This window comes from Arachis stenosperma, chromosome 6 (assembly GCF_014773155.1).
Source record: "Arachis stenosperma cultivar V10309 chromosome 6, arast.V10309.gnm1.PFL2, whole genome shotgun sequence".
NCBI classification, from domain to species: domain Eukaryota; kingdom Viridiplantae; phylum Streptophyta; class Magnoliopsida; order Fabales; family Fabaceae; genus Arachis; species Arachis stenosperma.
The window spans coordinates 138,671,176-138,680,668 of record NC_080382.1 but is presented as its reverse complement, the minus strand read 5'-3'; positions in this window follow the sequence as shown (position 1 = coordinate 138,680,668).

The following is a 9,493-nucleotide window of genomic DNA, read 5'->3' as shown; positions in this document are numbered from 1 at the left end:
TTTATTCCGATATGATCGAGAACCGACAGATGATTAGTCGTGCTGTGACAGAGCATTTGGACCATTTTCACTGAGAGGATGAGATGTAGCCATTGAAAACGGTGATGCCCTACATACAGCTTGCCATGGAAAGGAGTAAGAAGGAATGAAGGAAGGCAGTAGAAAAGCAAAGATTCAGAAGGAACACAGCATCTTCATACACTTATCTGAAATTCCCACCAATGATGTACATAAGTATCTCTATCTTTATTTTATGCTTTATTTATTATTATTTTCGAAAACCATTTATAACCATTATAATCTGCCTAATTGAGATTTACAAGATGACTATAGCTTGCTTCATACCAACAATCTCCGTGGGATCGACCCTTACTCACGTAAGGTTTATTACTTGGATGACCCAGTGCACTTGCTGGTTAGTTGTGCAAAGTTGTGAAGAATGTGAGTGAACCATAGTAGTGTGCACCAAGTCTTTGGAGCCATTACTAAGAATTGTTCGAGTTATAAAAAGTGTAAATCACAATTTTGCCTATCATGCATATATGGTGGAATTGTGTAATGTTGATGTATGATGGATGATGGAAGGGTATAAAAGTGTGTTGTTGTGATATTGCATATGTTTGGACTGGTTTTTAGTGTAAGATGATTGATATTTGAATGGTGAATTAATGAAATAAAGGTTTGAGGGTTTTTGTGAAATATTAATTTTTGGCCAAACTTCGACAAGTCATAACTTGGCTTCCAAACTTTCAAATGATTTTAAACTTGTTTCATAAGAAAATTGGGTCCGTGGAGTTTACAACGCTCGAAGAACAGATGAAAAATGATTTGAAACAAAAAATTTATGCGCGTCAAAAGTTTGGGATTCAAAACTAAAATTCTGCAGATTTTCTGACTTAACCAAAATTTTGACAGTACCCCCTTCCATGCGTACGCATAGCCTTGCTACGCGAAGCGTCGGCGTACGCATCCTGGTCCAAAAAGAGACCTATGCATACGCATGCCTATTGCATGTGTACGCATAGCCTTGTTTTTCAGCAAACGGGATTTTTGTATTTTAAACTTGATTATAAACCTCTAAACTTCTGTTTTCATTCTTTTAGCCCCTAAAGATTAGTTTTAAGTGTAGTGATGAGATTAGGCTATGGAAAAGGAGGTTACTTGGAAGTGAAGAAAGGTTTGACTTGTGATATGACTGAGTTGAGGGGTGAATGTTGAGATTGGTACTGATTGTGTGTGGACGAAATGGTCGAGATGTGTATGTGGCCGGAACAGTTGAGATGTGTGTGTGGCCGGAATGGTCGAAAAGGAAAGTTTTGGGTGCGATCCCGCTTGTTCGTTAACTTGAAAATATATTCGGATGGCAACTTGAGGACGGAAGTTCCCTCTCTTGTCGTGATGAGGGTATGGGAAAAGTGGAATGTCACTCTCCTTCGTATTGTTTCCCGCACATCCTTCTCTGGTTGCAAGGTGAAAAAGCAGGCTCCTTCGATGTGGAAAGGCACTCTCCTTCATTTATGATCCTTCTGGAGATGCACAACCTAGAGACCAATGTCTAGGTTAGCTACCAGATGTGTCGGGTTATGGCGATATAACCGACATGTGAGCTCACGGCCAATAGGACAGGCATGCATCATGTTGCATTTGTTTGCTTTGTTTGGGTGTGCATAATTGTTTTGGTTTGCCTATCTGATAAATTCTGTTTAACTGATAACGGTGATACTTGTTGTAACTGTTCTTTAAATGTGTTTGCCTTGTATTTGCTTTGTGTTTGTGATTGTATTTCTGTTTTGAGTACCTTGGTAGTGGACGGGTGATAATGTTGATTTGATTTGAAATGGACCAGAGGTCAGGTTGAGTTTATTTGGGCCGGAGGCTGAGCTGATTTGATTTGGGCCATAGGCCGTGACTGGTTGGGTCAGTGGTAAGGGTTAGAGTTGAATGAGACATTGGGTGGATTGTAATTTAAGAGATTAAGTTAGGATTGAGTTAGAACCTTAAGAATCTTAGATATCTACCCCTGCTTATGGTTTCTGTTTTAGTTCCTTAAGAATTATAATCTGAGTGTCGGCGTTCTATGATTGCCTCTGGCTTTCTCGGGACCTTATTTTATTATATATGTGGGCACCTTAACCATACTGAGAAACCCCCGGTTCTCATCCCATATAATATTTGTGGTTTTTCAGATGCAGGTTGAGAAGTACCACTCTGTATTCTGGAGATGCTGATGAAGCGAAGAACTCTTGGGACTCAAGGTCATATCTTTGTTTATATTTATGTATGTATATAGGATCTCCACCTTGTATTTTATGTTTGTCCCACTTAGAGGTTGACTCGGAGAAATAGGTTTTCAGTTTTCTATTCTGGTTTACTTTTGGGTTTATTTGTGTATATGCATATATGCTTTGGCCGGTTCTAGCTTCGCGAGCCGAGTTGGAAGCCTTGCTATATGTATCTTTGGAATTCTTCTCTCACAGTTATCGCTTACGCGAGTGATGCGATTTTCTATTTAACGCATTGCTGGCCGGTTCTAGCTTTGCGAGTCGAGTCGGAAGCCTTGCTATATGTATCTTTGGAATTCTTCTCTCATAGTTATCGCTTACGCGAGTGATGCGATTTTCTGTTTAACACATTGCTTAACTCTTTTTCACAGGCTTCTTGTTCAAATTCCTTTCAACTATTATTACACACACACACACACACACACACACACACACACACACACACACACACACACACACATATATTCTTACTTTTACAGGTCGTAATACCTTGCCACCTTAGCTTTATGACTTAAGCATAAGACTCTGTGTGGTTGGGTGTTACACGGACCACATCAGCTACTTCAGCCCTGGATTTTCTGGCTGTTTTCCATGCTGAAGCCGAGTGGTTTTGACACATTTGGATTTTCATTGGCCTCCAGGTATCATTTAAGGTTTTGTGTGTTATACATGTTTATTTTAACGTACTATCCTTTTTTATGCAATGCTTACAACGAAGAGTGTAAGTGGGCGACATATCTACCGACTTCTGATGTCAGGGAAAAAAGAGTGGTATCGATACGTCTTTCTTTGGATAGATTGCGTGATCGACACGTAAGTTGTTTAGATTTTGCTTTTGTTGGGTTCACAATTGACATTATGCATCTTTTTATGGTGTTTTCTAAGCTTAGCTTGTCTTTTACAGTTTTTGTGGGAGCTTTATTCTGCTGCCGAGGTGGTAGCTGTGGTTCATCCAGAGATACTGGCAGAGGAGCCTGTAAGTTATGGTGGGCGGTCACAAACTTGATATATTTTACCGTGATAGAGTGGCATCTAGTTGATAGAGTGGTACCACAGCTTGGCGGCATACAACATCTCCCTCAACCGGCTCTGAACATAGAATGGCTCCATGCAAAGGATGGTAGGGGTGCAGATTGATGGCTCCTCACTTATTATCAGACATGACATCTACATTAGAACAATAGGGTTCATTCCGTCCTTCAAATCCAGAGAGTTGCTGATCCAGGTCCATTGGCAGAGTGTCTTAACTGGTGACATCGGGTGGCTCAGAGAGTTCTGTCCCTAGAGGCCGCGTTTGATGATCCTAGGACAGTGGATATCTCAGAGGAAGCTCATCGCAGAGGGTCATCTCAAGCATCTGCTAGGGTGCAAGTGCCGAATATGCCTGATAACAGGCGTGTTAAGCAGCGACGACGTGTTGGTACATGTGCCTTTGATCGGGAGTGGCGATGGCTAAACGACATGTTGGATAAGGATGATGGCGATGATCACGAGGGAGGCAATGGCGATCATCATGTTTGTCAAGGTAAAGCTAGACGATATGGGGGGAGAGATGGCCGTGGACCGGTTGGAGACAGTGGTAGTTCCGCCGGTGCAAACAAGGGACGCGATACTAAGGGTGTGGGTGTTAGAGATGGTGGGACTGATATCGGCAGTGAAATTTTCACCGTTGTCTCAGCTCTCACGTGTTCGAGGATGTTGGCACTCAGGTCTTCACTGATTTTGCTACCATTACCATGGGCTTGGACATTGGGCTACATTTGTTTATAGAGACAAGATATTGAGACAGGAACACAGAAACACAAAATCGTGTTTGGCAGAAGAGACATGGACAAAGACAATGTGTCTACAGACACTGAATTAGAGTATTTTGTGTCCGTCCAGATAGGAAGGACACGGAGACACTAATAGGGGACACAACTTATTTTTTATTTTTTCTTTCATTATTCTTGTTAATTTTTCATAATTATATTTTTTATTATTATATTTTTCATCTCAAATCTATTGAATGAAAAAAAAAAGAATAAATTAGATTTTCATAATTTGTTCTAGTTTATCACCAAACAGAATACAAGAACATAAAATTTTGTGTCTCTATCTCTTACGTCTTATTCTCAGTATCTTGTTCTATCTTATTCTCAGAAACAAACGCAGCCTTGAGGATCATGTCAGCGAGTCACAGTTCTATATGGACATAGCAGCCATGCTGAGGGATGATAATGGTCACCATTACAAGCCACAGATGCCAGAGTTCCAGCCATAAATTACTGAGTTCTAGCCTCAGCATCCGGAGGTCCAGCCACAGTTGCAGGAGGTCTAGCCACAACAGCCTGAGGTCCATCCATAATTTGCAGTGGACCTCAATGAGCCTGCAGGTAGTCGGTAAGACACATGCTTTACCATGGGAGTCTCCCCCATCAGCATTTGGCGTGGCACAACCGTCTCCATCAGGAGCAAAGCATGTTTAGAGAGTCTTTTGTGGCGTTATGCCTGTCAGAGATAACAAGAATACCCTCTTGTGGCATCACATGTTGTTGTAGGTTGGACAAGAAAAAGACCACAACTCCGCATTTTCTCCCTCCACGAGTGCAAAACGCAACCGGCAAGATGTTCGAGATTTCATCTTGCGCTATAGCCAGCAGCAAAGTACCTCCATATTTGCCATACAAATAAGTACCAACAATGCTCACTAGGGGCTTGCAATGTCAAAAGACCTCAATGCAAGGAGGAAATGTCCAGAAAAGACGATGAAAGTACACCGTAGATTCATCAACCTGATCCCCCACTCTAACTGGAGAAGTCTTCAACACTGCAATAGTGCTGGCCATTATGGACTGGACCCCAAGCATCTAACATGGCAACTCACCCTAAGACTCTTCCCAATCTCCAAATATCTATGTTTTTGCCTTCTGCTTTGCCATCCAAACCTTCCTATAAGTAGGCCTCATCCATAAGTTGCTTCTGTTGCTTCGTGCAACACTTTTATCGTAACTTCAGCATTTGCTCTAACCAATGAAAAGATCCTCGCACAAATGACATGGTAATCAAGCTGTCGGTGATTGCTCGAAATTGATGTAGCTAAGCAAGTGTGCGAACCATTATACCTTCTAACCTCCCAAGTACCCTTTCGTGCACAAAGTGAGATGCGAAACAACCAATTGCAACCTTTGCCGAATTTCTTGCATTTCTCATGGTACTTAAGATTATCTGACTCTAATACCCTATACTCAACACCTCGATGGATGCTATAATCCATCACACTCAACACAGCTTCTTCTTTATTCTAGAATGATTGCCAATTTGAAATTCTATAGAAATGGTTCCATGATGCAATCCTTGACCCAAAGGCAGCATCTGCATCCGGTTGTTGCCCCATATATATCCTCCAAATTTAGGGTTGAAAATGCGGAGGATATTGCTTTGTGCCAAAACATAATGGGTCATGCTATGTACGTGGATTGCTCCTTGTATCCTCATCGCTATCCCCAACTATATCGACTGTCTCCTCGTCCAAATTATCCTCTCGCATTGCATTCTCAACTCGATTAGGTTCACCCAACCCTACACAATTAGAAATCATGACAGGAGAACTAGCCATCTCAACTGCTAGCTGACGGAACAAACGGTTCTCCAATGCTCCAGAACCACCTTCATCCGTATGGTTCAAATCAACCACAAAGGGTGGAGATGCAACAAACAACCGAGCTGGTGCAACCACATGCATCAAACTGGAAGCACTCCCAAGACAGTCGATTGAGGATTTGGATCTGATGCCCTAGAACTGTTGATACTATCCTCCAACTTCGCATACAGCTCATGTGTTCTGATATTCGAAAAACCTCTACGACAATGAAATAGAACCTGCAGATCTTCATCAGACCCTATCACAAACGTATCATACTTCACACCGGTTGACACAACTGCAATATGAATCTTATAAAATAACTTCTTCACCCAGTTGGTCCCAAATACCCAAGTTTCTGCAATATACTGGTTTTTATATCTGACAAGGTATTCGATGAACGGATAAACACACTCAAGAGTTCTTTGTCGGTAAACTTCACACCCTCTCTTTGACTTTTATGAATTTTCCTAGAGCAATGTATTAGCGCTAAAAAATTCTCTTCCGCACTAGACATTGTAAAAAATGACACTCATCTTAATAATTGGCTTCAGTTAGTATATATATAAAGTCGTAACTCTTCATAAACTGTAGTAGAAGTTTCACAATTTATGTGTAAATATCCCTCTTCATAAACCGTGGTAGTGGTAGGATTCTACAGTTTATATTAAATTTTGTATTTTGATAAACATAAATCATCATTAAAAAATATACAAAGAAGGCCACATCTCAACTTTAGTACCTCCACTCTACTATCTTGTTATTACTTTCTCCCGTTTTTAGCTGCACTGTACTTTCCCTTATACCCACAAACAGATATTTGGAAATGCAACTATTTGATGGAACATTACACCGCCCTAAGCCTAATATGTTACTTGTTCCCAAGCAATCAAACAAAGAGAACAAACAACCAACCCAATTGTGTATAAATAATGCTCTCAAAATTCATATATACAACCATGCACTAGAACACAATACCTTACATGACCCAACTCGAAGTTATTTGTACAGATTCAAATTATATCAATATTATGGATTAGACTATACATGTATTCAATCACCTTTTCACAATGCATGCATGATTTACATTTTGTCTCTCCTAATACATAAGCAGGATACCAAGGCGATAAAAAGGGTCATGTCAGCACTCAGCAGTGAGAGTTAATTAATAACTATATATTTTGTGACATGGTAACATTTTAAAATTTCGTCTGGTCAATAACTCTAGAATGTGAGTCCAACACACCAGATCATAAAGGCACCCCTAGAGTTTTAGAATACACCAGTAATAGTAATATTAAAAACAAATAAAAATACTCAAAAAAAAGCTTCCATGATCATACTATTATATTCAATGCGAGAAGATGGAGTGATGGACTGAAATTCTGGTGACATCATGTCCTGGGAGTCAAATGAATAACGTAAGATTCTAAGTCAAGATTTTTCACTTTGATAAACGAAGTGGGAGACGTTTTGTTTTGTCAGAGGTACAAACAGTCAAATATACTAAATTTTCCATTGATATTAATCTTAGCAAATTTTTTTTATCTTTTGCTATTGCAACAGTGGCTAATCTTATCGTCATGAAATTTCGATATTATTGAGATCGGTTGTTTATTAAGGGTAAGTTCTTTTCAAGTAATAAGTTGGTAACACAATTTTGAATTAAGGTAACGAGATCCATATATAATAGAAGTTACACATTCAATGGTGACCAATTTTTCATTTTATTATTTTACAAATTTTTTCACGTTTAAGATTTTTTGTTTTTTCATTTGTTAACAATTTAACTTCAATATTTCCTTTTTTTCTCCATATGTACTATAAAAGTTAAGTTTCGACAAAATATTTAAATGAGTTAGTCTTTTCATATTTGTATCATGAATAATTCTATGATAAAAATATTTTTGTGCGAAGAGAATAAAAAAAATTGTATAATTCATATAAAAAATTAATAAAAATAAAATAACACCTTCTATCAAATAAGTATCTAACTATTTATTAAAAAAAATATTCATTCTCTTCACTATTTTTCTTTCTCTTTATCGGTCAAAAACTAATCCATTATAGATCTAATTTTTATTTAAAAGTTTGTTGGTGACTAATGAATTATTGCATACACAAAACAAAATTCAAATATTCAACACTTGTTTAAGTGGACGAGCCGTCCAACCCTAATTTATTTGTTGATCTTAACATTTGAGCAAAATAAAGTTGAATTTGGTTTGGTCTTACTTTTTCTTTTTAAATAGTGTTTTGTAAAAATAAGTTTATAAAAGCTATTTCAGTACAACAAAAATTATTTTTAGCGACAATAATATAATAGTCACTATATGTTTTATTTAACTTATGTTTTTGCAATAATTATATACTGTGGGTAATAAAAAGATCTTTATCAGTAATTATAAAATTATTGCCAAAATTTTTTAGTAACAAACTATAAGATGTCTAATGTCTAATTGTTGATAAATATATTAGCGATTATTTTTATTACTGCTTAAAACAAAATAAATAATGGTTAAAAATAATATTTTTTTGGTACTCTTTTCTAAGAAGATGTTTAGTAAATCAAAATAAAATTAATTTTTACTATAAATACAAGTAATAAAATTGTATTCGATAAAATTTATTATAACATTAAATTAATTTTAATAGACATAAATATAATAAAGAATAAAAATAAATATCATTATAACGAAAATCACCTTTAGTGGTAAATATTTGAGTTAAGTACGATTTTGGTTCTTATGGTTTAGACTGAAAATTTTATTCATCTCCAACATTTTTTTGCATACAAAATCGTCCCTAAGGTTTAACTTGAATTTAAAATTGTCCTTTAAACCAAAATACCCTTCTCTAACAACTATTTTTCAACAATTTTCTTCACCAAAATACTCACTTTCTCTTCTTCTTTTTCTTCTTCTTCATCCAAAATTTATACTTCTACTTATACAGCAATAAGGATTTTTCATGTTATCAATAACTACAACAATAAAAGTTTTATCAGAAGCAGAAGGAATAAACAAAAAACACCAGCAGTTGTAACAAGACACAACAAGAAGGCAGCAAGAAAAAATAATATAATAAATAAGAAACAGAAGTAGAAATCAATACCAAAGAATCAACAAATTTATATTTTAAATATCAAAGAATCAACAAAATTAAAAATAATATAGAATTAGAACCTTAATTCAAAAATGAAATGAAGCAGAAGTGAAACGAGCAGAAGCATAAGCAGAAGCGAGTGGCGAGTGATGAACAGCAAAGTCGAAACTGCAAAACGACGAGAATGCGAGTGGTGACGAGCAGGGGCGAGTAGTGTGGAACAGCGGCGAGCGAGCGAGGAGCGGCGAACGGCGAGGAACGGCGAGCGACGAGGAACGACGCGGACATCTCTCTCACTGGGATCATCGCCACCTTCCTCTTCTCCGTGTTTCTCTCTTTTATCCGGTGACTACTTCTCTTTTCTCTTTCTTTTCCATAATTGAGTGAGTGCATCTCTTCTCCCTCGTTGACTTTTTTTATTTTATATTTTTTGTCTTGAATAAAAAATTTAAATAAAATTAAAATACAATTCATTCTTAAACAT